Consider the following 27,576-nt stretch of genomic DNA (forward strand, 5'->3'; position numbering starts at 1 on the left):
TGAATCTCAGGCAGAGTTGAGGCACCGATGCCCTCGAGAAGAGGCTGATGAATATTTTAGTGGGAACCTATTAGAAGCAATTTGAGGGCGGGGGCTGTGCCCTCAGTGAGGCAAGCCAATAAAATTGAGAGCCATTTCTTCCCAGCTCCTAATCCCGGGGACCTAGGAAATACCAGGCCCGGTTTCTTTGGGATCCTTTTGTCTATGGCTTTCTGTGACCTTACACGGCCCTCATAAAGGGATTTGGGGCTAATCGCCAAATGCTGCAGCAGTGACTACTCTTAGATGGGGAACACATGGGCCAGGCTGCTTACATTTTTTAATGGCCAATTTTGGTGGAATTGATGATTGTTTTAGGCTGGATCGTCTCTATTCTTGTATCAACATAAATTTTGAAATAGATGTCTCGGTCATTTGGAGGCGGCTCAAAGTCAGGCAGGTAATGGTTCTGGCCGCAGAGCAGGTGGAGGGTCCTAAGCTGTGACTTCTCTCTGGGAGGTGTGCCGGCAGAGTCACTCAGCCAGGTAAAAAGCTGCCTTTTCAGAGCGCACTGGATGGAGCCTGGGAAAGCAGAGGTTCATGTGTGCCCCTGCCCCAAAGCAAAGACTGCAGAAAACCTTACAGGTAAGTCTCCCGGCTGGCTTTTGTCAGGTCTGGATTTGCCACAGGGTTTCCCAGAGCCGTAAAGGAGAAGGGGGGTTTGGTCACAGTGGGGACTCAGCTCAGATTTTATAGAAAATCTTAGTAGGGGAGCCGCTATAAATTCAGGGTCTGCACCCTCAGCCAGACTTTGATGCTACCCAGAAGCCCTCCTGCCTGCCCCTTCTCCTGTCCATCCCTTCCCCGGTTCCTCATTGCAACTTTGCAAGTTTTGTTAATGTGTATTTATTTATTTTGAGAGAGAGAGCACAAGCTGGGGGGGGGGGAGGGGAGAGAGAGGGAGAGAGAGAATCCCAAGCAGGCTCCACACTGCAGCACAGAGCCTGTCATGGGGCTTGAACCCACAAACTGAGATCATGACCTGAGCCAAAATCAAGAGTGGGATCCTTAACCAACCGAGCCACTCAGGCACCGCCCCCCCCCTTTTTTTTTGAGAGGGGGGAGGGGGAGAGAGAGAGGGATACAGAGGATCCGAAGCAGGCTCTGTGCCGACAGCGGAGAGCCCGACGCGGGGCTCCGGTTCTCAAACGGCGAGATCATGACCTGACCGGAAGTTGGACGCTCAACTGACTGAGCCGCCCAGACGCCCCGACTAGGCAAGTTTTTATCACTTTCCTATAGCTCCCCCACTCAGAAGACAACTTCATTTTGGATTTTACAGAGAAACAGGGCACCAAAAAGAAAAACTCTTTCCCAACTTCTTGCTCCAAGGAACACTATCTACACCCACAGTGATTTGTAGGTCAGTCCTTCCATCTCAGTAAAAAAAAATGGCTTTCTTCTCCTTCTCCCCACCGTCCCCCTGCCTTTCCTCCTCTTCCACCTTCTCTCATCTCTCTCTTCCACCCCTGCCCTCTTCTCACATCCGTGCACATATCAGCACACGCACACGTGCACCTCATGACAGGTCAGCCCCAGGGTGGGTGTGAGCACAATGTGTTTGGAAAATCACGGTCCCTCCGAGACGGACAAGAGAGACAGAAAAGTACGGGAGCAATTACAGCTGTCTGACAAGGGCCACGTCCAGCATCAGAGGAACACCGGAGAGGGATGCATAATCAGACTGAGGGGCAGGGAAGAGTTCCTGAAGAAGGTGAGAGTTGGACTCAGTCCTGAATGACTTGAGGTGAATTAAAAAAAAAAAAAAAAGGAGATGAACTAGCGTATACGAAAGGGTTTCACCTGTGCCAGGATCTTTTTTTTAAAAAAATTTTTTTTTTCAATGTTTATTTATTTTTGGGACAGAGAGAGACAGAGCATGAACGGGGGAAGGGCAGAGAGAGAGGGAGACACAGAATCGGAGACAGGCTCCAGGCTCTGAGCCATCAGCCCAGAGCCCGACGCGGGGCTCGAACTCACGGACCGCGAGATCGTGACCTGGCTGAAGTCGGACGCTTAACCGACTGCGCCACCCAGGCGCCGCCCCACCTGTGCCGGGATCTTAACGCAATGCGGTTTGGTGGCCGACCGGAAAGCCTGTGGGGGGAAAGTAGAGGTAGAGAGAGGTTTCCAAGGGCCAGTCATGAAGGGCCATGTGCAATGAACTAACGGGCTTGAATTTCACCTCATGCTGTGTGGCATCGTGGAGAAATTCTGAGTAGGGAAACGAAGTGATAGCTGTGTGGAGGGTGGTGGGGGGCAAAGCTGTGGTCAGGGGATGAGTCATTGCAGTGTCCAGAGCAGAGGAGAAGACCAGTCAACAGCAGTTGCACTTGCCAGGCCTTGGTGGCTAGATGCTGGAGGGAGGAGGTCGGAAGAGGAGAAGGTGACCGCCGCGTTGCTGGCTTGACTAGCTGGGTGGATGGCGTTAGCATTTCCAGACTACGGAAGGCAGAACAATATTAAGGGAAAGATGCTTAATTCCCTCTGGCCCACCCTGGGCGTGAAGGACACGTGAGTGAATCTGTTCAGCAAACTGACTGTTTCACGAGCCAAGTGGCCTGGCCTGGGAATTCTCTGGAATGGTGGCAAGCGAAGCCATTGTGGAGGGGCTGCACGTGTGTGGCCTGAGGTGAACTGAGGGCCAAGGATAGCTCTGGTGAGCACTGATGGTGAAAGAGTAGGGGGGAATGAAGAGACCACCAGAGAGAATCAGACGGAGCAGACGAGAGGGCCCAGGAAAATTAGAAGGCAGCGTGTCCTGGGGGCAAAATTGAGAGGCAGGCGGTAGCCAACAGACTCAAATGTTACGCAGAGTGCAAGTGAAATAAAAACTTGAAGGTGACTCGTGCCTTTGTCAACATGTAGCCAGTGGCGTCTCCTGCCAGTGTCATGGGGGCCATGGTGGTTTGCAGGGGCTGAATGTCGGGGAGTCGGGAGGAGAGGACAGGACGCCACTGGCCCGCCTCTGCAGAGTCTAGCACAGCACCTGGGAGGTACCTGGTTGTTGCTCAGTAACGCTGATCTGGTCGGATCAATTACCAAAGGAGTCTCTCTAGAACCCCCATCCACGCTGTCATCTGACGTTCCCAAATCTTATTAATTCTTACTGGTTCTTACTGGTCTGCTTTGCAGCACCTCCCCTGCCCAGCCCCCCTTCTCTAGCTCCGCAGCTACCTCCCCAAATTTTCTTTTCTCCGTCTTCACTTAAAAGGGTTTTTGTTCATTTTTTTTCTGATTTTTATTTAAATTATATTTAGTTCACACCCAGGGCAATATTGGTTTCAGGCGTAGAATTCAGTGGCTCATCACTTAACATACAATACCCAGTGCTCGTCACATCAGGTGCCCTCCTTAGTACCCATTACCCAGGCAGCCCATCCCCCACCCACCGCCCTCCATCAACCCTTGGTTTGTTCTCAGCCTTTAAGAGTCTATTATGGTTTGTTTCTCTCTTTCTCTTCTTTTTTCCCCACCATCCCATATGTTCACCTGTTTTGTTTTTTTAAATGTCACATGTCAGTGAAATTATAAGGGGGTTTAATCCTATACACCCATAACAGAATTTCCTGTCTCCTGTTTCCTCTTTTTCTATCCTTTCTATTATTGCCAAACTAAGCACACCGTTTTCCTGCCTAAACCTCCTAGTGTGACAAAATTTTGTTAATTAAAAAACTTCCGGTGTTAGACTTTCTGACCGGATGATCGGGGGTATAATGATCAGAAAGAACAGAGGAGTCCAGCATTAAAACTGCTGGCTGGGTGTTCAGCTATAGGCAAGAAGATCGTATGTATGTTGACGGACTGCTGGGCTCACTAACAGATCTCCGGGACTGAGAGGGTACAGACTAGCTATTAGGAAACCTTCAAAGGCTCCCTGCTGCTGAGCGCACTGATTCTATCCTCCTGAGTTTGGCATTCAGTACCTTCAAAAAGCTAGCCCAACCTATGGGGCGCCTGGGTGGCTCAGTCGGTTGGGCGTCTGACTTTGGCTCAGGTCATGATCTCATGGTTTGTGGGTTTGAGCCCCCGTGTTGGGCTCTGGGCTGACAGCTCAGAGCCTGGAGTCTGTTTCGGATGCTGCATCTCCCTCTCTCTGCCCCTCCGCCGCTCACGCTCTGTCTCTCTCTCCTTCAAAAATAAATGACCATTAGAAAAAAATTTAAAAAAAAAGCTAGCCGAGACAAAGATTTTTCACCTTTTTTTTCCTTTCTTTCTTTCTTTCTTTCTTTCTTTCTTTCTTTCTTTCTTTCTTTCTTTCTTTCTTTCTTTCTTTCTCTTTCTTCTTTCTTTCTTTCTTTCTTTCTTTCTTTCTTTCTTTCTTTCCAGCCAGAAAACCCATGTTGCTGTTAGGTTAAACTATTCTCTTAGCCTGTCCAGTGCTTTCCAAGCATTCCACTGATACATTCAATCTCTGAAAACATCTTTCTGCTCCATTAAAAACTTCATCCACCCTCTAAGGCATGGTTCAAGGCCATTTTTTTTTTCTCAAGGCCTTCTGTGATGCCATTAAAGTCATAGACATTGTATTTGTCACTTTCTCGTACCCTATCTATTTTTTTAATGTTTATTTATTTTTGAGAGAGAGAGAGAGAGAGCACAAGCAGGGGAGGAACACAGAAAAAGAGGGAGACACAGAATCTGAAGCATGCTTCAGGCTCTGAGCTGTCAGTGCAGAGCCTGATGTGGGGCTCGAACCTATGAGCTGTGAGTTCATGACCTGAGTCGAAGTCAGATGCTTAACAGACTGAGCCACCCAGGTGCCCCATCTATTTTTTTTTTTAATGTTTGTTTATTTTGAGAGAGAGAATGCACACACACACACACACACACACACAGCGGGAAGATGGGGTGATTATGCCCATCTTGCCTACTTCATGGCTTGCTTTACCAGGAAGTGCTTTGTCAACTAGAAGATGCTGCACTGGCCAGAAGTGCTGTATTCTCACAAGGTAACATGTGGCTACCTTACAAAGTGGGTGTTTATTTTGGCTCCTGAGGCAGCTTAACACCCTTGAAGAAACCTAAAAAAAAAAAAAATTTTTTTTGGCAACCTCAGCTTTAAAGACAACTTGCTTCAGGGCACCTGGGTGGCTTAGTCATTTAAACATCCTACTTCGGCTCAGGTCACGATCTCTAAGCTCTTGAGTTTAAGCCCTGCTTTGGCCTCTGTGCTGACAGCTCAGAGACTGGAGTCTGCTTTGGATTCTGTGCCCCTCTCTCTCTGTCCCGCTTGCAGTCTGTCTCTCTCTCTCTCAAAACTAAATAAAACATTAAAAAAAAAATAAAAAGAAAGATAACTTGCTTCACGAAAACTCTCATAAACTTGCAGAAGTCACTGCCTGCAGCTTCCAAGGACGTTGCTTTTCTTTTTAAGAATTTCTAAAGAGGGCGCCTGAAAGATTGTTCCAATCTTTCAACAAGGGCCTTTCCATAGATTGTAGTGGCCCAGATACTTTGCATAAATGTTACAGTAAATTCCTCGTGTGAGGAAGGGAAATTAATTTCTATGGAATGCTGTGCAAATACGTGAGTAAGAGAGATAGAGAAAATTAGTTGTTGAAAGAAAGGGAAATAAAACACAAACACTCATTCTTTATGAAATAATTGCTATGCTGTTACCATTGTAAGAATTATATTTTGCAATACTGCTTTAGGGATGGTTTAGGCAGGGACTAGAAGTTCAATCCCATATATGGCCAACACACAGAATTATTTTAAATTCCTACTTTTGCTTCTCAATTTTCCTTCATCACGTAGCATAATTGTGATCGTTTCATGAGAGTAAAGAAAAATATTGGAGTGCCTGGGTGGCTCAGTTGGCTGAACGTCCAACTCTTGATTTTGGCTCAGGTCATGATCCCAGGGTTGTGGGATCGAGCATGAAGCCTACTTAAGATTCTCCCTCTGTCTCCCTCTCTGCCCCTTACCCCCCTCCCCCATTTGTGCTTTCTCTCTCTAAAAGAAAGAAAGAAAGAAAGAGAGAGAGAGAGAGAGAGAGAGATAGGGAAAGAAAGAAAGAAAGAAAGAAAGAAAGAAAGAAAGAAAGAAAGAAAGAAAGAAAAAAGAAAAAATCTTTCCAGGTTATTAATGTTGTTTTCAAACATAATCAACACTCCTTTTCCCTTCCCCAATATACACCTTTAGTTAATACTTGACGCCTTTAAATAAAATGTTGGTACCGGTCATATAGTAAACACTTGTAAGTATTTTAGTGAGTTTGCTGAGCTAGTTTTGAACATGAGCAAAAATCACACTGAAATAATCCCCTCAAAAAATCTATTTTTAAAAGTAACAAAAAACCAAGATATGTGCAAAATGACACATGCACAAGGTTACTCATTGCAGTATTGTTATAACAAAAGATTGGAACTAACCTAAATGTCCATCAATAGGGGACTTGTTATATAGATTATACTCACCTATTCATTAGAATACTGCGCACAATGTGCCGTGAACTGTCCACACGGTTCTGCAAAGCCCTAAAAGATATTTTATTACATGAATAAAGCAAGAAAGAGAATAGCATATACAGTATGTCATCGTTTGTGTTTCAAAAACAACATACAGTATATCTAGATGTGCACATATGTTTTGCAAATTAAGAATCTCTGGAAAGTGAGAAAATGTAAGTGTTTGTCTCTTAGGAGGGGAACCGGACGTCTGAAAACAATTTGGTGGTGGTGGTGGGGTTTATTTTTCACTCCTTAACTTTTGAATTTCTGCCAGAACATGTATAATCTGCTCCAAAAATTAAGTAAAGATCTTTAAGAAGAATTAATGGTAGCATTGATGTTGGGAGCAGATAAGGTATGTGTACTGAACATTCGCCATGTGGGAGACACTGAGCTTACTGCTCTATGTGTGTTATTATTGTGTTTATTCCACACACAGTACCATGACAGGGATTCAGTGAATTTCTCAAGGACCCACACCTAATGTGAGGGGGACGCAATGATATCCCAGTAAGTTTTTTACAACCAAAACAGAGTATCGCACCACTGTGAATCTTGGTTAATATTTTAATTTATAATAAGATACCAAGGGAAACATGGTAGACACGTGTAGGAAATTCACTTATTCCATCAGCCCCAGGAGCCATCTTTTTACTGAAATGCATGATATTTTTTGAACACTGGAAGTATGTTCTCTCAATTTTTTGTGCTGTTCACAGTGGCTTTGTGTATGGTCTCCATTACTAATGTTTTCTTTATTACGTTAAAAAAATTTTTAATATTTTTTTACATTAATTTTTGAGAGACAGAGCACACGTGGGGGAGGGACAGAGAAAGAACGAGACACAGAATCCGAAGCCGGCTCCAGGCTCTGAGCTGTCAGCCTAGAGCCCGACACAGGGCTCGAACCCACAAACTGGGAGATTACGACCTGAGTCGACCTGAGCCGAAGTCGGACACTTAACTGACTGAGCCACTCCAGGCGCCCCATCTTTACTACATTTTTTTTAAGTCTAGCAACTAATAAGCAATAAATCAAGCCCCAATTTGTAGTGTTTCCCAGTTCCATAGGATATAAACTCCCTTCATGGCTGATTTCAAGGTATTGACTTACAGAATGCAGAGTTGGAAAGACATGTACAATGACACGCCATGATATAGTATTTCCATCCCATTGGCACAAGGAATAAGTAACCTCAAGAGCACAGATAATAGTTGTATAACTGGGAAGTGGTAACTTTGGGGGTTCATATTGCCTTTGTTATTCACACAAGGTATTTACTTATAACTTTATGGAATTTGTTTTGTAATAAAGTCTATGTTTAACAACTGGCTTCCAAGTTCCTGAAAATTTAACATTTGGTTCTCATAAGCCAGTACATATCAGCCAGCACACCCCTTGGGTGGAGACAGAATTGAACCCAGATCTTCCTGCTTTCATAGACGGGGCTTTTAGTCATTCCGTCACCTTCTTCCATTTGCTGAATGGTTACTGACCCCACTTACGTGCCAGGCTCGTTGCCACTTCCTGGAGATGCAGCAAAACATTGTATCTGCCCTCAAGGAGATGAGCACACAGTCAGAGAGAAAGATTTTAATCAAAGAATCACAAATAAATGTAGAACCTCGCTTGTGGCAATTGGAATGGATCATCAGATCACAGGTGGATTCGGCCAAACGAGGAAGGTTAAGCAAGACATCTCTGAGGAAGGGATGATCTGGAAGGGATGATCCTATTTAGAATTAAATAGGAAAGAAAGGAGCAGAGAACATTCCAGACAATGGGAAATGGCAGAAGCAAAGGCCCCGTGGCAGAATGAGCACGGCAAGTAGATGGTCACGAAAGACTAGTGTGGCTAAAGCAGAGGGACAAATGGGAGCTGGTGAGGGGTGGGGGTGAGGATGGGATAAGTTACAGCAGCTGGTAGGGGGCAGACTACATAAAACCCTGTAGACCTTGTTAAGAAGGGTTTTCTTTAAAAGTCACGGGAGGCCAGGTCTACTGGTCTACTGTCTACTGTCTACAGTCTACTGTCTACGGTCTATTCTGACTGTCTACACAAAGTGACTTCCTGGTAGTGGTTGACAAGTCGAGGTGATAGTACTGTCATGAAGAAATTTGTATTTTGGTAAAGTTTATTTTATTTATTTTTGGGAGAGCATGAGTAAGCGAGAGAGAGCCCACACATGAGTGGGAGCGGGGCAGAGAGAGGGAGAGAATCCCAAGCAGGCTTCACACTGTTAGTGCAAAGTCCTGATACGGGGCTCGATCTCACAAACCATGAGATCATGACTTGAGCCAAAATCAAGAGTCAGAAGCTTAACTGACTGAGCCACCCAGGCGCCCTAGAGATTTGTATTTTGAAAGCACTCGTGTCCTGCCTTGTGGAGGATAAATTGGAGCCAGACTTGAAGGGAATCCAGTAAGGAGTCCCTTCTGTAATCCAGGTGAGAAATACAGGTGTCTTGGAACACAGTAGTGTCAGTAGGGATAGAGAGAAATATAAATATTTGAAGGAAGCTTGGGAGGTAAGACTATTAAGACTGGTGATGGTTTACAACTCAAAGTGGCCTAAGTTGGGAAAATGGGTGACAAGTTCTCTGTCTTGCTAGTGCCACTCAATGAGACTGTGATTTAGGGGAAACCCAGTTTTGAAAGTTTGGATGTATAATCCTAAATTCAATGTTGGGTATGTTGAGTTTGAGATATTTTTGCAGCTTCCAGGAGACTGTGGATACACACTAGAATTATCCACAATTAGGAGACAGCGGAAACCTTGTGTGTAAGTGACGATACTGGAAAGAAAGGGCCTAGAACTGGAACAGGGCAGACACAGGACAACGGCATGTTTCTCTTCCATGAGAGATTGGTGTCTGTCACTGTGAAGATCATTTTAAGTAAAGTACCTTATTTCATCCTCACGACAGCTCATAGACTAATTACCACTCTTTCCTCTTTTAACGAAAGTGAAAACAGGCTTGGAAAGAGCGTCAACTTGCCCAAGGTTGCACAACTACAGACTGGCAAAGCTTGGAGTCTGATCTAGATTTATCTGCTATAAAATCTCTACTCTGACCGTCTACACAAAGTGACCTCCTGGTTGTTTGTTGACGAGCCTTCTTTGAGTCTAAGACTGTGCTTTATTCTCTGAAAGGACTCTCAGCACTTTGTTAAAAAAAAATGTGTTTTCTTTTTAAGTTAAGGAATGTATGTCCAACTTCTGGTCACTGTGACTGTGCAGAGGCCCAAGAAATGGAGGGTTTGGATTAATCAGGAAGAGCAGCAGTTGTTGGTGAGTGTCTGCTATGGCTTTAAATACATTTTCTAAAGTTCTTATGATGTTCTTGTTAGGTATAGTCTTAGATTGTTCAGGCTGCTATACCAAAATACTACAGATCGGGTGGCTTGTAAACAGCCGAAACTTATTGCTCACAGTTCTAGAGCCTGGAAGTCTGAGACCAGGGTGCCAGAATGGTTGGGTGAGGCTCTTCTTCCGGGTCATGGATGTCTTGGTGTATCCTCATGTGGCAGAAGGGCCAAGTTAGCTCTCTAAAGTCTCTTGCATTAGGGCGTTAATCCAAATCATGAGGGCTCCACCCTCAAGACCTAATCAGCTCCTAAAGACTCTACCTCCAAAAGCCATTACTTTGGGGACACGGATTCTAACATATGACTTTGGGGATACAAGCGTACAGACTAGCAGGTGTCACTAGACCTAACCCCCTTTTGAGGAAGATGGAGGCTCTTCGGGGTCCATCTTAACCTTGCAGGTGACCAGAAGAGATTCCCGTCATGTCTCTGATCACCAATGCTGCTCCAAGCTACTGCTCTCCTCAATGTCCTATAGACTGTACCTGAAGGATGTGAGAAAAGTGCAACCTCTTTGTCACTGTTGTCTTTTCACTCCCTTACCTGCCAATCTGCCATGTTGCCTAGAATAAAACTAAGCACGTAAATCCCACCACCTTTGTTGGCTCCTTCCCCTGGAGCTGTTCACAAAAGAGAATCCACACGGGGCAAGTGGCTGGATGGGGAAGTTGGGGAGAGAAGCCCAGAGCCCACGGAAGGCCCAAACTGGAAGGTCAGGCTCCTAATAACACGATAAGGGGTTAAAAACACAAACCGCAAAGTGATATTGACTGTGTTCATATTTTTCTTTCATTAGAATTATTCTACTTCATGAGTACTATGGGAATGGATCTTGTAACCTGGAGTGTGTTCGGGGTGCTCCCAGGGAGTTTGAGGAGATCTACTAATTCATCATAAAAGCAACTGCATATAGCGTTTGTAATAAAAAGCTAAAAACACGTTTTTATTTCTCTTCTGGGAGAACACAAAGCACTTATCTAAACTGGTTATTAAAGTTAAAAAAAATAGCATGATTTTTGTTTACTGAGTAAATATTATTTTCCTGCTTCTGCAAATTCGTTCCAACAGGTTTCTCCATTTAGAAGTTCTCTTCGCCTCCACTCTCCAGCTTGTGGCAGGGTTGGGGGAGGCCCTGAGTATGACCCACGCTAGGGAATTGCAGCAATGTCTGATAGAGGATTTTTTTTTTTGAGAGAGAGAGAGAGAGAGAGAGAGAGAGAGAGAGAGAGAGAGAATGAGCAGGGGAGGGGCAGAGAGAGAGGGAGACAGAGGATCTGAAGCAGGCTCTGCAGTGACAATAGTGAGCCTGAGGCAGGACTTGAACCCACAAACTGTGAGATCATGACCTGAGCCAAAGTCGGACACTCAACCAACTGAGCCACCCAGGTGCCCCGATACAGGGTTGTTTTTTGCTGCAACTGCTGAGCAAATGAAAACTTGTTCTCCTGCTCCTTATGAGCAAGAAGTCAGGTCTGAGAAGTACAGAAGAAAGCAAATGAATGAATGGCAGATCAAGTCAAAGGCCAAGTAGACAAGTGCTGCATCTGAGAACGAGCCTCATGGATAGACCAGTTCTGAAGAAAATAGTGTTCAGGAGAATAGAACCCTTGGTGTGCAGGATGTATCCTGTGGGCTTGAGAAGGTATTTGTATGGACTGGGTAGGCTGAGACTGAGTCTTGCCTTGGAACAACCATTAGAATTGGAATAGCAAAAACTACCTGACACAGTGTCCTCACATTCTTTTTCTGTGTCTCAAATGTCTTTGCAGTCAATTGAGGCTTTCCGAGTAGACACCCATAAATTCTCTCATTAGTCATGCAGAAAGTATTTACATTCTACTTGTGAAATTGTATTCAGTAGTATGGCCCGGACAGTGTTTTCTCACTGATGGTTGAATAAGAAAGAAAGAGTTAATGGATATTTTATGTGTGATTTCTTACATCTTCGCAAGTCAGGAATGCAGATAGGACATATGATTTGGCTGTGATGAGCACAGGTCCTAGGATCAACTAATCTGCTCTGATGCCCCCAGTCAAGTGCTCAGGTAAGTCTCAAAGCCTCAACTTTGGCTGCCAATCCATAGGGTCGTTGAAGGGTTAAGTGAAGTGGAACTTGGACGTATTTTACCAGTGAGAGATTCCATGAATTTTAGGTTCATTGTTATCCATCTAGGACTCCAGGCTAGGTCTTTGAAAATGTAGAGCTAAAAGTGCAGAATTAATCCTTCCCTTTTTCTGTTTATGAGGTAAGGGTGCATTTATTCAACGTCATTTGAGGAGAGAATATACGGCTTTCTGGGTCATCGTCACATGATCTCTCTGGAAAACGTTTCCCCCATTACAATGACGTAATTAGATTTTGTCTTTGAAAATCTACATAACTGATTCCTATAATTGATTTTAGTTTCTTTATAAAATTCTATTAATTTATACTCAATTCGAAACTCATGGATGCACTCTGAGTGGATGTAACGTAGGAACAATGTGTGCTCTTTCCTCTTACGGGAACAATCCCCATACCCTGCTTGAATTTTGTTCCTTCTGTGTCAGTGTGTGGCTCACCAGATCTATTTTTATTCAGTAAATATTTACTGAGTGCTCATCACGTTCTGCCTCTGTTAGGCACTGAAGAAAATCATGGAACGGTTACCAGACTTGGCATATAAAAATATTGTAGGGGACACAATTATATTAAAAACACCAACATGTTACTTATTTGAAATTCAAATCTACCTGGGCTCTGCTTCTTATCTGGTAACTCTTAGTGATGGTGTTTGTTTCCACATGGTTTTTCACAGAGTGGGGAAAACAGTCTAGAATTCCTCAGGTGATCACCACACAGTGTGGTGGGAGATGTGAGACAGTTCAGGGGAAGAAAGGTAGCCCAGAGGAAGGGGCATCTAAGCTGGGCTGTGAAGGGTGAATAGGAGTTAGCTCAGCAGGTGCTCTGCTTGAGAAAGTCTTCAGGCAGAGGGACCAGCCCGTTGGAAGGGTCTGAGGCAGAAACCCGCTTAAGGAGTTTGTCAGACTGCTGCACAATTTAATAATTCACATATACCCAGATATAAGAGAAGTGGTGGGAGGGAAGGGGTTCCTCGTGAGGATCCAATGCACCTCTAGTCCTTGATTCCTGAATTCTCACCCTATTCTCCCAGCCATCTCCTTTTACTTAAGCTAGGCTGAATGCATTTTAATTATTTACAAATAATAATAGCCTTGATTAAAACAAATAAATCCTATAAAGGAGTGAGCATAAGTGGAGGCTCTGGTCTTTCTTGTTTGGGATGGTGCAGGGGTCAGTAGTTAGATTATATAGTTGACTTTTGATGAGAAAATCTCATACTGCCAAGGTTCCCTTGAAAAATCTCTTAGACTGCCCACCAAGGCTTACATTGAGAAGCATTCAACAGGGAGACAGGCCAAGAGGAGAGGCACTGCTTCCCTCATGCTGGTCCCTGGGCATGGTCTCTGTCACCAGAACGGCAGATGACTAGCAGCTGTCACTCTTACTCCTTCTGTTAGATAAGTTTGTGTGTTGCTGAATTTGCGTTGGATATATTTATGTAAGTGGAATGAGAATTCCCTGATGGCGGATGAAGATTATTGTGGTCACCATAGAAACAGAATGGGTTCCCATACACACCCAAAATTTGGTTCTGATGTCAAGACTGACAATGACATGCATGCACCAGGTGGGTATGAAAAGGTTTATGACTCACACAGTAAGGCTTTCTGGGGAAAGTGGGACGTGCTCCCACGCAAGTCTGAAATGGCCTCAGAGAGCAGTGGCTTGGCTCTTATAGTGGCTAGAAGGTAGGGCTGGTGAGGGTTCCTGGGCACAGCCAGGGCTCGTGTAATTTGAACTTTCTGGAACCAAAGGAGGGAGCACTGAGGCTTGCTTATCAGCTTGTCTAGTTAAGGGGCAAGAGAGGAAGAGGGAGGATTAGGGCTTGAAAGTTGACTGCAAACAAAAAAAGTGGAGTCATGGCACAAGAACAGACACTCAGATCAATGGAACAGAATAGAGAACCCAGAAATGGACCCACAAATGTATGGCCAACTAATCTTTGACAAAGCAGGAAAGAATATCCAATGGAATAAAGACAGTCTCTTCAGCAAATGGTGCTAGGAAAACCGGTCAGCGACATGCAGAAAAATGAACCTGGACCACTCCCTTACACCATACACAAAAATAAACTCAAAATGGATGAAAGACCTCAATGTAAGACAGGAAGCCATCAAAATCCCCGAGAAGAAAGCAGGCAAAAACCTCTTTGACCTTGGCCGCAGTAACTTCTTACTCAGCATGTCTCTGGAGGCACGGGAAACAAAAGCAAAAATGAACTATTGGGACCTCATCAGAATAAAAAGCTTCTGCTCAGTGAAGGAAACAATCAACAAAACTAAAAGGCAGCTGACGAAATGGGAGAAGATTTTGCAAATGACATATCAGATAAAGGGTTAGTATCCAAAATCTATAAAGAACTTACCAAACTCAACACCCAAAAAACAAATAATCCAGGGAAGAAATGAGCAAAAGACATGAATAGACACTTCTCCAAGGAAGACATCCAGATGGCCAACCGACACATGAAGAAATGCTCAACATCACTCATCATCAGGGAAATACGAATCAAAACCACAATGAGATACCACCTGACGCCGGTCAGAATGGCTAACATGAACAACTCAGGCAACAACAGATGTTGGCGAGGATGCGGAGAAAGAGGATCTCTTTTGCACTGCTGGTGGGAATGCAAGCTGGTGCAGCCGCTCTGGAAAACAGTATAGAGGTTCCTCAAAAAACTAAAAATAGAACTATCCTATGACCCAGCAATTGCACTACTAGGCATTTATCCACGGGATACAGGTGTGCTGTTTTGAAGGGACACATGCACCCCCATGTTTATAGCAGCACTATCGACAATAGCCAAAGTATGGAAAGAGCCCAAATGTCCATTGGTGGATGCACAGACAGAGAAGATGTGGTAAATTTATAGAATAGAGTATTACTCGGCAATCGAAAAGAATGAAATCTTGCCATTTGCAACTATGTGGATGAAACTGGAGGGTATTATGCTAAGTGACATCAGTCAGAGAAAGACAAAAATCATATGACTCACTCATATGAGGACTTTAAGAGACAAAACAGATGAACATAAGGGAAGGGAAACAAAAATAATATAAAAACAGGGAGGGGGACAAAACAGAAGAGACTCATAAATATGGAAAACAAACTGAGGGTTACTGGAGTGGTTGTGGGAGGGGGGATGGGCTAAATGGGTCAGGGGCACTAAGGCATCTACTCCTGAAATCATTGTTGCAGTATATGCTAACTAATTTGGATGTACATTTTAAAACATAAAAAATAAAATAAAATAAAAAGTGGAGTCAGATCCTTTATTACAAAGCAATTTTTCTGCCTCTGATTGACAACAGTTTTGTATGTGAATGTATAACTTTACACTAACTTCTATATTAGATGCATCATACGGGGTCTGACAGGAAAGAGGTAGCACCCGCAAATAGTATAATTTGAAGGGTGTTTAGTAAAGGGGCAATTAGCAAAAATGTGGGTAAGGTATAAGGAAACAACAAGGAATACTGCAATATCCCGTTGACAAATCGGTCAAAGAAATTGTTCCCTTGTTCCCCACCAACCCCCCTCCGCCCCTTTCTGGCAAGGTCCATAGGTCTTAGTATTTTACATGTTGACCTTGCCAGGAGTGGGGAGAACAGGGGAATGATTTCTTTGACTCAAATGTCATACAAAAATATCATACAAAATTTCTGGTATTTTAAATGAGCAATTTTCATTGTATGTTTAGTAACAGTGATTTGGAACATGTAAAGAAACTTGTTTTACGGTTTCTTTCTTTAAAGTTGATTTATTTATTTTAGGGGCCCCTGGGTGGCTCGGTTGGTTGAGCATCCGACTTCGGATCAGGTCATGATCTCGAGGTTTGTGGGTTCGAGCCCCACGTCGGGCCCTGTGCTGACAGCTGGGAGCCTGGCACCTGCTTCAGATTCTGTTTCCCTCTCTCTCTGCCCCCCTCCCACTCATGCTTGCGTGCTCTCTCTCTCTCTCTCTCTCTCCCTCTCTCTCTCAAACAAATACACTTTTTTATTAAAAAAAAATTCTTTAATGTTTATTTGTTTTTGAGAAAGAGAGAGCATGAGTCGGGGAGGAGCAGAGAGCGAGGGAGAGAGAGAATCCCAAGCAGGCTCTGCACTGTCAGCACGGAGCCTGAAGCAGGTCTTGAACTCAAGAACCGTGAGATCATGACCTAAGCTGAAATCAAGAGTCGGGCGCTTACCTGACTGAGCCACCCGGGCGCCCTATGTTTTCTTTCTTTTAATTTCTTGTTAGAAGTTCAGAGAAAGCAAGAAGCCAGAGGTGACAACACGTAAACACATATGACCATGCACCAAAGCTGTGGACATGGCGATAGCTTAATAAATGCTCACCCAATGACTGGCAGGATAAATAGCAGAAAACCTTCTGTGAGTAATGTGATGAATCAGATTGATAGTTGCAGGGACTGCCTTACAGTAATTAAGGGATTTGTTTCTTCTCTACCGAAATTTAATTCCTTTGTCAAAGGAGCCCCTCTATCTGCCACGCACGCTTTGCTAATTAATTCCTGTATTTGGGAGCAAGTACACACAGCACGTAAGTCCTGAGGCTATTTAGGCCATAAAGCAGTTGTTTGGTGTTGTCTACCTCGATTCCTACACTTTTCCTATAGAGTCAAAATTTAATGTCGGCACAAATTGAAAACAACATAGCAGCTTTTCTGAAATTTATTATGCATCCTAAAATGCATTTGCATTTTTGAATACTTATTTTTGGCCTCCGTTTTCACGCAATTTTGTTTATATCACTAGAAATAGGGCAATGTGACTTTTTGTTCCTTTTCCGACTCCATTCTGATGCCCAGGGGGATGAAGTCAAAATCATTAAGCAAATGGCAGAAAGCAATCGACGTTCTCAAATAAAAGGTCACACAATAAGGAAAGAAGCAAGTGAAATACAAAAAAAAACCACTCATTGCTTTGGCTTGAAAATCTTCAAATCGTCATCCATCTACAAGTATAACATGAAAATGAGAGCCGTGGCCGTATTTGGTAGTTATGACATTTTCATTGAGCGACGGACCATGAGTTTTTGATAGCTAACCATTTGAAAACCCCTTTGTTGACAAAAAGAGAGAGAGATAAAAAGAGTGGGGAAAAATTGCAGCCAAGGAGGAGGTTTCCTTTCATGTTGACCAGCAAAGATGTCACAAACTCGGAAAGCTCAGGCTGCCATCCCAGCGCATGTTAATGGAACTAGGCTTAGCGCCACAAGGGAGCAATTTTCCGGGAGTGTGTTCTGGGAACGGGGTGGGGGGCATATATGTGTAAAGGTGTGGCCCCGGAGCCAGGGCCTCCCAGGAACTTCAGAACCAAGCATTCAACATCTTCCTCAGTTTTCACGACAGCAATCAGAGGCGTAGTTGGTATGGCATTTTTACCCTCAGTCTGGCAAGCAGCCTAACTAAATGAAGCCTCTCAGTGTGCTGATGTGTATGGTACTCGATTAGCGTCAGATCAGAATGGAATAAATATATGTGGCAATGCCTTTTTCAGAGGCAGCTGCCACTGAACGTGTTGACACAAAGTGTTTGCTTTCTGCTACGTACATATTGGACTCTTTAAAATGCCCTTAAGTGAAATGCCACACTGAGTGGGCAACTGCACCCAGCGCACCTCGAATACTAACATCGCCTGGGAAATGGCACGTGATGAAGGCTCAAATATGGCGACTGCCAGTGTGGAGAATCCTCTGACGCCGAAGACTGGGGGTGATCGCGAGACCAAGTGCAGCCCGCATTTGATTTCTCCCAATAATTTTTGCATTTCTACTGGTAGGAATACTTGGGTGAAAAAGCAGAAACCCAGATTCCCAGGTTACAGTTTTAGAAAGCAATCTTCTCTTTATACCTCAGAGAAATAAAAATGTCCCTGATTAAGAAATACACCGTCATTGTTCACAATGCTCAGAGATATACATTGTGAACACATTTGGATGTTTTTCATTCATTTTTTCATTTCATTTCATTCATTTTTTTTTCATCTTATTCTTTTTTTGAAGTGTATTTTTATTTTTGAGAGAGACAGAGCGCAAGAGGGGGAGAGGCAGAGAGAGCAGGAAACCCAGAAAATTCGTATTTTTATTCTTGGTTAAAAATACAATTAGGATATTTACTATTTTATTAACTGAAAAAAGAATAGCTCTGCTTCCTCCTCCCTCTACACACACACACACACACACACACACACACGCACAAGCAGCGGCTGTAGACAATACCGTTTGGGGTAGGTTTGTGATATTGGCATCTGATAAGGCCTGACTTCAGTCTGTTCTCCATTACAGTTGACCGCTGGCTTATGCACAACAGAGGCCCGTAAAAAATTAACTCCCAGTAAGAAGAGCCTATAATTTGAAGCAAGCAGATTCCGTGTTGGAATGAACTTTGACAGTTTAGATTCGGGAGATGCTATGCTGTCCTTAGGGACTGGAGGAGTCTCTAACCTTGCCATGGTCTCCTGAGAAGTTTCCGGGAACTTTTTTCCTTTCTTCTCCGTCCCGATGTTACAGTGACTGTAGCCTGAATGGGAGAATCTGTCACACAGTGTGGATTAGATTTATGTAGAAAAGGGAGAAGAACTGCAGTCATTGCTTTACTTCTTTTCTACTCTGACATTAAGGAGGAAAGACCTCTGGGGCGCCTGGGTGGCGCAGTCAGTTAAGCGTCCGACTTCAGCCAGGTCACGATCTCGCGGTCCGTGAGTTCGAGCCCCGCATCGGGCTCTGGGCTGATGGCTCGGAGCCTGGAGCCTGTTTCCGATTCTGTGTCTCCCTCTCTCTCTGCCCCTCCCCCGTTCATGCTCTGTCTCTCTCTGTCCCAAAAATAAATAAATGTTGAAAAAAAAAATTAAAAAAAAAAAAAAAAAAAAGGAGGAAAGACCTCAACGGTACCTGATAGAATTCGGAAAAAGCAGGACACAGAGGATCTAAAAACCAGTGAGGTATAATTATAACTTCATAATGTATCTTCTAGTTGAAAAAAATAATTGGAGATAAAGGAAGTGTTGACTGATAACGATTGATTACAGAGGAGGGGCCATACCTCTTTGTGTAACTGTTCTTTTTCTTTACATTATACGAAGATGTTTTAAGAACAGATAACGTTTAAATGAAGGTAATTAGTATTTGGTCAATTTACTGTCCTGTAAATTGCTATGTTTTTGTCAAGAAAAAATTAAAAGTTAGTTTGGACCTACTTTTAATTTCGTCTGTTAGTCACACCTGAACCTATGGATGATCTAAAAAGTCTCCACTGACACCTGCTGGTAGTCTCTGGAATTGCAGAAAGAAGGGCTACAGAGAAGCTAACTGCTGGAAGACATGACTTGCAAATTCCAATTCACTTCAATGAGCACAGTCAAGGTAAATTCTTTTCATTCCACAGCTTGCAAGATGAAGCAGTGCCTTTGTCGTTACTAAGGACACTTAACTGGTTGTTTGCAATATTTAAAAAAAATTAATGTTTATTTATTTTTGAGACAGAGATTGTGAGCAGGAAAGGGCAGAGAGAGAGAGAGAGAGAGAGAGAGAGAGAGACAGAATCTGAAACAGGCTCCAGGCTCCGAGCCATCAGCACAGAGCCTGACACGGGGCTCAAACTCACAAACCATGAGATCGTGACCCGAGCCAAAGTCGGATGCTTAACTGACTGAGCCACCCAGGTGCTCCTGCAATATATTTTAGTGTTTAGTCTGTGTCACGACTGTATTAGATGCTAGGGTTGTAGATATAAGGCACACAATCAAGGAACTAACATGCTACAGGGCAGAAGACAAATATTCCGTTACAGCACAGAGTGTTCATTATGATAGAGGTACAAACTGATTCTTTACATTGATTCCATAAACAAATGCTGACTGAACATCGGTATGTGCCTTGCATTACTCTAGGAGCTGTGGAACGAACAAAGATCCCTTGTATGTAATAAGCCCTGAGAAAAGAAAATCTTAATGTTGAACTTTTAGAATAGGTACAGCAGCATGGTGCACCTGGGTGGCTCAGTCGGTTAAGCATCCAACTTCAGCTCAGGTCATGATCTCACGATTCGTGAGTTTGAGCCCCACGTTGGGCTCTCTGTTGTCAACACAGAGACTGCTTTGGATCCTCTGTCCTCCCTCTCCCCCTCTGCCCCTCTTTCTCAAAAATAAATAACCATTTAGAATGGGTACAGCAGATCTTTAGAACTTATTCATCTTGCTTAACTGAAACTTTATGTGTGTTGATTAGCAACTCCCCATTTCCCCTTGCCATAAGCCCCAGGCAACCACTATTCCACTCTGATTCTATGAATTTGGCTGTTTTAGAGACCTCATTAAGTAGGATTATGTAACACTTGTCTTTCTGTGATTGGTTTATTTCACTTAGCACAATATCTTCAGGTTTCTTCCACGTTGTTGCATTTTGCATTTTTTTTCCTTTTTTAAGGCTGAATAGTATTCCATTATATATATACCACTTTTTTTTTTTTTTTTTTTTTTTTTACCCATTCATCTGTTGGTGGATATTTAAGTTGTTTCCATATCTTGGCTATTGTGAAAAGTTCTACAGTGAATAGAAAAGTGTTAATATCTCTTCAAGATCCTAATTTCCATTCTTTTGGACAAATACCCAGAAATGAAATTACTGGATCCTATGGTAGTTTTTAATTTTTTGAGGCAATGCCATACTGTTTTCCATAGTGCAGGAAAAAAAATGATACAATTTAACACCCTTTCATGATAAAAACTCTCAACAAACTAGGAATAGAGGAAAATTATGTCAACCTAATAATGACCATATATGACAGGCCCACAGCTCACATCGTACTCGAGAGAAATCTGGAAGTTTTTCCTCTAAGATCAGGAACAAGGCAAAGATGACCTATTCAACATACTAGTGGAAGTCTTAGAGCAATTTGGCATGAAATACAAAAAGAAATAAAAGGCATCCAAATAGAAAAGAAAGAAATAAAATGGGCTCCTGTTTGCAAAGGGCACGATCTTATATGTAGAAAACTCTAAGTACTCCATAACAAAACTCCTAGAATAAAGCATTTCAGTAACGTTTTAGGATAGAAAATTAACATACAGAAATCACTAACAAAGAAATTACCAAATTTTACCAAAAACGAAATGAGGAAAACAGCCTCGTTTGCAGTAGCACTGAAAAGAACAAAATACTTCATAATAAACTTAACTAAGGAGGTGGATACTTAATCTTGATTTACCGAATCTGGAAGTTTGGCTTGTGAAGGAGACACGTGAAGTAATATTTGAAGGGTGAATGGGAGGTAGGTCTGGGGATAAGGGATAGAGAAAGGAGCATATGCAAAGGTTCTGATGCATAAGTAGTCAAGGAAGTGAGAGAAGTTTAATGAATGGAGCATAGAGCAAGAGTTGACAAACTTGTTGTTAAGGATCAGACAGTTAATATTTGGGGTCTGTGGGCCAAGAGGCAATGGTTTAAATTCTTTAAGCAAGCGTTCTTGCTAAAAGGCTAATTATCTTGCCTTTTGTTTGTTTGTTTGTTTCTTTTTGTCCCCCGGGTCATATTTGTTGACCGCTAGTACGGTGTGAAAGGAATTTTAAGAGTCTGGGCTTATAGTAGATGAGGGAGGATAAGAGAGGCACACATTGCCAGTTGCTTTATAAATGAGGCTGAAGAGTTTAACTCTATCTAGAGGGCAGTGCAGGGCTCTCAGAAGGACTTGCATGGGAGAGGGCTTTGGAAGATCACTCGGGAATGGAATGTTTGGGCAATGTGTTGGACAGGTCAAGAGATCAGGAGACTACTGCAAGAATCCAGGCATGATAAAGACTTGATCTGGGGAACTAGCAGTTAGTTTAGGGAATAGAGAATCGATTTGAAATGAAGCATAATTTATAAGAGTTGGTGACTAATTAGATGTATGGGCTAAAGAGGAAGGAGAATTGAAATCTTTTTGGTTTGAGTAAATGATATCAGTGCTCACTCACCTAGGAGACCCAGTAGGAAAATGCTTATAGGAAAAAGCTAAATAGTAATAATTTCCATTTTTCAGTGCTCTATGTTTAAGGTTCCTATGAGCATCCAAGAAGAGCTGGCCTATAATAATGATAATAGTAATTATAATGGTAGGAAATATTTACTAAGGGCTTATCAAGTACTGTTTGTTAAGCACTGTTCTCAGTGCTTACTTGAATTAACTCATTTTTTCCTCACAACAAACCTAGAAGTAGGTATTACTATTTATTCATTCCCATTTTATAGATGAGAGAACTAAGGCACAGAAAAGTTAAGTAACCTGCCCAAGTTGGAAAATTATAATGGAGAAGATATTTGTTTAAAAGCTATCAGCATATAGATTTTGCTCAAGGTTATGGGAGTTAGTGAGAAACTCAGGGGCAGTGTAGGGAGTCAGAAAAGATGAGTTGCCCTGTGACCAAATCCTGACAAACACCAACATTTAAGAAAAGGAAGGGAGGGGCATCTGGGTGTCTCAGTTCGGTTATGTGTCCAACTCTTGATATTGGCTCAGGTCATGATCTCACGGTTCGTGGGATCAAGTCCCGAGTCAGGCTCTGCACTGACAGCACAGAGCTTGCTTGGGATTCTCTCTCTCCCCCTCTCTCTACCCCTCCCCTGCTTGCACTCTATCTCTCAAAATAAATAATGAACATTAAAAAAATTTTTAAAGAAAGGAAGAAAAAGTGGAACCCCAGTCTAAGATTGACCAGCTAGAGAGGTAGGAGGTACTGTAGACACCATGACAAAGGGATATTGTGAAGCGGGAAGGTACAGGAGACACATGTGCTGCTAAGTAGATAAGCCAGGAATACATGAGAAAGTTTCCTTTGGAGTCAGCCACGTATAGTTTATTAATGGCCCTAACCAAAGAAATTTCACTCGAGGTGATCAGGTCAGAGCACTACAGACTTAGGTTAGGAGGGTGTGGTCAGAGGGTGGGTTTTCTGAATCATTAATTCAAAGACTGGGAAATTCAGGGAGATTACAAGGTCCAGGTTGTGTCCACAGGAAGGTGAGTGTGAAGTTTGTGAATGGAGGGTGTGAATCACTGGAGCTTAGAGGAACAAAATGCTGAGAAGTTAAAGTTTTGGGTGAGTCGTCTTCATAAACAGAGCAGTGGAGAAGAAGGGCTTGAACCAGGTGCTAAATAAAGTCTTTTAGGAAAAGGAGAGGAAGGGTAGATGTTAGCAAAAGGGATGGGTGAGAAAGAGGGGTCTACTTAGCTCCTTGAGCAGGGATTATCATATGAAGATCGACGATTCATGGTCTAGATGGATAGTGCTGAGTAAGAAACGTGGACAACCTCCCATCATCCTTGCAGCATACGAAATGGAGAGAAATGTGCAGCTTTTCTGTGAGAGGATAGCAGGAGAAACACTCTTTCCTGGAGTGAGCCTTGCCTTTTTGAGGCAAGGGACAGAGTGAGATTTCGGGGAAGAACTTGAGGACAAATATGAATCTGTTACTCCACAGGACAGAATGGATGGTCTGGGGACAAAGAGTGGAGAATGAAGTTGGTTCAGTAGAAAAGAAGGGGATATATGCAAGAGGGGAGTGACATCCGAGGAGCTTAGATCTTGGGTGGTGATCAAGGAAAATGGAGATCGATGTGAAGTATAGTGAATTTGATTGGGTAGAAAAATATCAAATAATTAGACCTGGCAGTATCCCGATGAAAGTCTTTGAGTTAGAAGTGGAGGGCCACCCATGCCTCCCGAGAGTTAACTTTAGCCCAGTTAGTTACATATCCAAGGGACTCCTCATGCTTTGGCTGGGGAGGAGGAGTCAGTAACGGGTGGGACTGAGGCTTGGGAGAGGTGAATACTGTCACTGGATTGCCGAGGGGGCCCTGCAAGCCCGTTCAGCACCTTGTGCCCAGGGTGCCAGGGCAGTGCGCCCAATTCAACCAGGGAGTCAACAACGAAGCATCTGCGTCCTCAGATGTATTTCTTTCTCATAACAGTGAAGAGTTATGATTTAGCGTAGGGGCAGCTGGGTGGCTCAGCTGGTTAAGCGTCCGACTTCAGCTCAGGTCATGATCTCACAGTTCGTGAGTTCGAGCCCTGCGTCGGGCTCTGTGCTGGCAACTCAGAGCCTGGAGCCTGCTTTGGATTCTGTGTCTCCTTCCCTCTCTGCCCCTTCTCTGCTCACACTCTGTCTCTCTCTCTCTCTCTCTCTCTCTCTCTCAAACATTAAAAAAAATATGTATATAAAAAAGAGATATGATTTAGTGTAGACCAAGAAGCAAGACACCAAAATTGGGAATTCTTGGAGAACTCAAGACCACTAGGTCCTTCAGTATTTAATCTGCAATTTCAGTCCCTCTCAAGGATAACAAGTGCACGTCACAGCTGTCAGCTTTCCTGCACTGTGAAGCCATGGGAGTTTCAAAGTCCTGTGTTGACAGCCCAAGCAGTCCTTGGGCAGGGTTTGATTGGCCAGCTTGGCTAAGAGAAACTCCTTAGAGGAACCCTCCTTCTGGAAAGACCCTCCTTCTCCAGCCTCCTTGATCTACAGGTGCTTGACCTGGAACGGATCCTCAAAGCTGGAAGCAGAACAGTGGATGCTTTTCTAGTGCATCTCTCAAGCTCTCATTTATACCCTTTTGGGGGCCCCCTAGAAGGCACACAAGCATCTGCATTCCCTACACTATGGAGGCAACACAATGCTTTAAAGCCTCTCAGAAAACCTACAGGACAGTTAATATGATTTAAGCCTATATTTAAATTTTATGAGACTCATTTTCAAGGCTAATAACCCAGTTTACTGTGCACAATATCAAATGCAAATTTTATTACTGACTTGGTAAAAACCAAGACGATCGTCATTAGCATATCTCCCTACATCACCCTTTTTAGCCAAAAGGTGCACCAGGAGTAACAGTGGGGGTTTTTATATGTGTTGTAAATTACAGTTACTATCTCATTAGATAAACACATTTAAAATCAGGTTATCATTCACTTATATATCAGAAAGTTGTTTGTTCAATTGCAGCTAGTCTCATATTCCAACATATGGTGCATGAAATTCTTAGACTAATAAAATTTCAAGGTACAGGGAGCTGGTGTCTTGGAAAAAACTGTTTCTGCTCCACGAATGGCTCGACATAATCTGTAATTGCTTTGAAACAATTATGCAGCAGGCTGTTTTGTACTTAATAGTATTTACATCCTTGGTTTTATTAGCAACAAAATGTGAGTGGAACTTGTGAAAGAGAAATTAATTTTTCCACTAAAAGATGTAAACTTTTAAATGAAGTCTCCAGCAGATTGAGGAAACTAAAAACATGGGATCGGTTGGTTCCCGATTTTTTCACTTTCTTTTTATTGTGACGCTCCCCGTTTCTCCTTAACCATACCAGAAACTTTATGCAATGATAGGAAACAAAACAAACAAACAAAAAGCCTCACAACACCCAGGCTTCTAACTTAAAATTATATTTTTAAAGATGTGTGGTGTTCCAGAGCTTATAGTGTTGTTTGTATGGTCAAAAATGGATGGGAACTAGAAGGCTTCCTTTGTATGGCTTTTGCAAAGGAGAAAAGGACAGGTAAGATATATAAATGCATCTAGTCTTTTATGTAAACTCAATACTCATCTCAAAGCAAGGCAAAAAAAACAACAACAACAATGTTCTTTGGACCTATTCCCCTTATGGGCAACACACAAAATAATCATCTTTTGTGTTAAATCATTTCTGTGAAGTTCATGGAGTCTTGGAACCGTCTTGGCCATGCTGCACGTTAGAAGGAGCTATGGACTTTGGCTCACTCGTCTGCACAATGAGGACACTCATACGAAACTCATTGAGTTTCCATGAGAATTACATTAGCTGCAGTCAAAACCAGAGAGCTAAGTGCTAATGCACCGTGTGCATGTCAGTCACCACAAATGATTCTTGATTTGTTGTTTTGAAGGCTTGTCCAGGCTAGCAAGGAAGCACAGTACTTCGGGGTCTCTTTGCAGGTAGATCTTTATCTTTGCCCCATGATGTATCTCTGGACATTTGTTAATGTGGCACAAGGTGCCATTTTGACTCTTCCGTCTGTATTTACACGTTTGGTCCATCAATACATTCTCTAACATGGTAGCATTCATACTAATGAGAATATGAACTTACTTTAATAACTTATTTTTTCTTATGTATAATGCACGCTCATTGTAGGAAACGTAGGCAGTAGGAAACAAAAGAAAAAATCATTTCCAATTCCACATCTTAATGTTCTTTTGAAATATTTGATATAGTTTGACATTTTCCTTGCTTCATATATAATAATACATATATGCTCATGTTTTATATAATTAAAATCACACTCTACTTGGTAATCTAGCTTGCCATTTTCACTTAACATTATATAATGAACATTTTGACATGCTATCTGAAATTGTTGGACAAGATTACTTTTAACAGCTATGTACAATGAATAAGGTATAAAAAGTTGCCTCAAATTTTTTGATGTTACATGGAAACTCATGTAATACAAAGGTAATTAATTAGAAATTTTCAATATTAAAATTTTACTACGAGAATGTTTAGAGACTATCTTTTAAGATGCCCACTCTCGCGAGTCGATTATTTTGTGTATTTGTCAAAAAATATATATAAGTCACATTTGGAAAGTCTGCTCCAGAGAATGCAGCTGTGCTGTTTTGCTGGCCCAAGGCCTGACCACCTCTACCCAGGTAGGTGTCTTTTTGAGGGGTGTAATTTTCAGAGGCCTCAATTTGGAATAGAGAGGCACACTAACCAAGCTGGTAAAATTAACCGCATCCACCCCGGCTGACCATGGGACAACAGAAGCTGCTGCAAAACTCTTCAAACATCCTTCTCACACTTGCTAAATGAGATAAGACTTGAAGCTTTTGGTTTTCATATTCTCACTATTGCCCAAAACTTATTCCGCCAGGACTGAATTTTTCAATCTGAAATAACCCTGAGGCTAATACTAAGACACTTGGGTAGACGGTAGTCCATTGTCTAAAAATATGCAGTTAGAAAAACAGAAACGTTTGATGGTTTATCTGCATTTTAATGAAGAACAGAGAATCTTGCACGTCATGTGTTATACAAAGACGCAAACACCTTTTTCTTAATTATGAAGAGATCAATCTCATTTTTCTAATTGTAACGAGAGTCACTATTTAAACAGCTAATGCAGGTGAAAACAACGGTGAGGGGCACCAAAGGTCCCCAAAGTTAAATGAAGTCTTATTTCCAGACTTCTAGTCCTGACCTAGGTACATGCTTTCTGCCTTTTAGCATGATTTATGCTTCAATTTTTTTAAAAAATGAGATCTTTTTACTCTAAATTCAGGTCTTCTCGGTGTCTTTGTTGCTCCTTATGTGTAACTACAGCTTCTTTATAGGTGCTACTGATTCGTCACCAAGCTATTGTTTGATAGGTCATTCATACCCTGCCATAAACCACCTGCATGTATATTTATATATGTGGACATCATGATCACTTAGTGACCTGGTAAGCTTCAACGGAACAACTTCCAGAGAGAATAACTGAAACACCAGAAAACTTTCTTTTACTAATTAATAGAACGTAACCTAATTAATATTAGCCAGTTAGAGTTTTTACAAAGAT

The 27,576-nt window shown here is 42.6% G+C and overlaps 1 long non-coding RNA gene across 1 annotated transcript; it reads left to right on the forward strand.

Moving 5' to 3' along the window:
* The first annotated feature begins 295 nt into the window (after positions 1–295).
* On the forward strand, positions 296–10,844 carry LOC123385721. The gene is made up of 3 exons (XR_006598684.1): positions 296–624; positions 9,694–9,787; positions 10,661–10,844. It is a non-coding gene; the product is annotated as an uncharacterized LOC123385721 (long non-coding RNA).
* The last annotated feature ends 16,732 nt before the right edge of the window (positions 10,845–27,576 follow it).

This window comes from Felis catus, chromosome B2 (assembly GCF_018350175.1).
Source record: "Felis catus isolate Fca126 chromosome B2, F.catus_Fca126_mat1.0, whole genome shotgun sequence".
Classification (NCBI taxonomy): Eukaryota; Metazoa; Chordata; class Mammalia; order Carnivora; family Felidae; genus Felis; species Felis catus.